Source organism: Arachis ipaensis, chromosome B07 (genome assembly GCF_000816755.2).
Source record: "Arachis ipaensis cultivar K30076 chromosome B07, Araip1.1, whole genome shotgun sequence".
NCBI lineage: Eukaryota > Viridiplantae > Streptophyta > Magnoliopsida > Fabales > Fabaceae > Arachis > Arachis ipaensis.
Window position 1 is genome coordinate 18,574,853 of NC_029791.2, and position 1,984 is coordinate 18,576,836.

Below are 1,984 nucleotides of genomic sequence, written 5' to 3' on the forward strand. Positions count from 1 at the left end.
GCACAAGAGTGCTACTCTCATTCTAGGAAGACCCTTCCTAGCAACTGGACGATCCCTCATTGACGTCCAACAGGGGGAAATAACCCTGAGAGTCAACGATGACGAGTTCAAGTTGAACGCTGTCAAAGCCATGCATCATCCAGACACATCAACAGACTGCATGAAAGTTGATCTTATTGACTCTTTGGTAGAAGAGATCAACATGGCTGATAGTCAGGAATCAGAGTTGGAAGACATCTTTAAAGATGTTCAGCCTGATTTGGAGGATTCAGAGGACATGAAAGAGCCTCTGAACTTTCTTCTGAAAGAGGAAAAACCTCCTAAACCCGAGCTCAAGCTATTACCACCATCCTTGAAATATGCGTTTCTAGGAGAAGGTGACACTTTTCCAGTGATCATAAGCTCTGCTTTAAATTCACACTATTGCTTCTGCAAGAGTTTGATATAGAAATAAGAGACAAAAAAGGGACAGAGAACCAAGTGGCTGATCATCTATCATGGATAGAGCCAGTAGAAGGGATGCCCTTCCCCTCTCTTGAGATCTCTGAGACGTTTCCAGATGAGCATTTGTTTGCCATTCAGGAAACACCATGGTTTGCCGATATTGCAAACTATAAAGCTGGAAGGTTCATACCCAAGGAGTACAACAGGATACAGAAGAAAAAATTAATTACTGATGCAAAGTACCACTTGTGGGATGAACCTTATCTCTTTAAGAGATGTGCAGACAGAATTATCCGTAGGTGTGTGCCTAGAGAAGAAGCACAGAGGATCCTGTGGCATTGCCACGGATCTCAATATGGAGGCCATTTCGGAGGTGAGCGAACAGCCACCAAGGTCCTCCAATGTAGCTTCTATTGGCCCACACTCTATAAAGATTCCCGAGAGTTTGTACGTAACTGTGACAGCTGCCAAAGAGCTGGCAATCTGCCTCATGGTTACGCCATGCCTCAACAAGGAATCTTGGAAATTGAGTTGTTCGACGTATGGGGAATTGACTTCATGGGACCTTTCCCACCATCATACTCAAACACTTATATTCTGGTGGCAGTTGACTATGTATCAAAATGGGTTGAGGCTATCGCCACACCCAACAATGATACTAAAACAGTGCTGAAGTTCCTCCAGAAACATATCTTTAGCAGATTTGGTGTCCCTAGAGTACTAATCAGTGATAGGGGCACTCACTTATGCAATAAACAGCTTTACTCTGCCATGGTTCGGTATGGAATTCGCCACAAGGTGGCCACTCCATATCATCCACAAACCAATGGGCAAGCTGAAGTCTCTAACAGAAGACAAGCAAACCTCTAAGTTTGGTGTGTTTATCCGAGATCTCTAAGATCATGGCTCCTAAAGGAAAACAACCCACTCCAAGAGGCAAGAAAGAGAGCGTTCCAAAATCACTTTGGAATCAGGGGAAGTTCTTATCTAAAGAACATTCAGACCATTATCTTAAAATAATGGGTCTGAGATCAGTGATCCCGGAAGTTAGATTCGATCTGAAAGAAGATGAATATCCGGAGATCCAGGAGCAAATTCGAATCAGGAACTGGAAAGTCCTAGCTAATCCTGAAACGAAAGTGGGAAGGAACATGGTTCAGGAGTTCTATGCTAATATGTGGCAAACTGACAAGCAGAAACTATCTGGAACTGCCTTCTATGACTATCGGACCGTGGTCTGCATCATGATGGGGAAGGAAGTGGAGGTTCATCAGCTGATTTCAGCTGAACTCTACAAAATTGCTAACAAAAATTCTAAAGAGGCCAGGTTGGCTTATCCAAGTGTGATTTCTCTGCTCTGCAAGGACGCTGGAGTAAGGATGGGAATAACTGAGTATATCTCAATTGAGAAGCCAATCACCAAAGCATCAATGGAAAAACAACAAGCACATGATGATCCCATCAAGAAGAGAGCACAGGAATTCCTCCCAGAGATCCCTCAATCTGAATACTGGGAGTATCTTGAGACGTCTGTTACCAA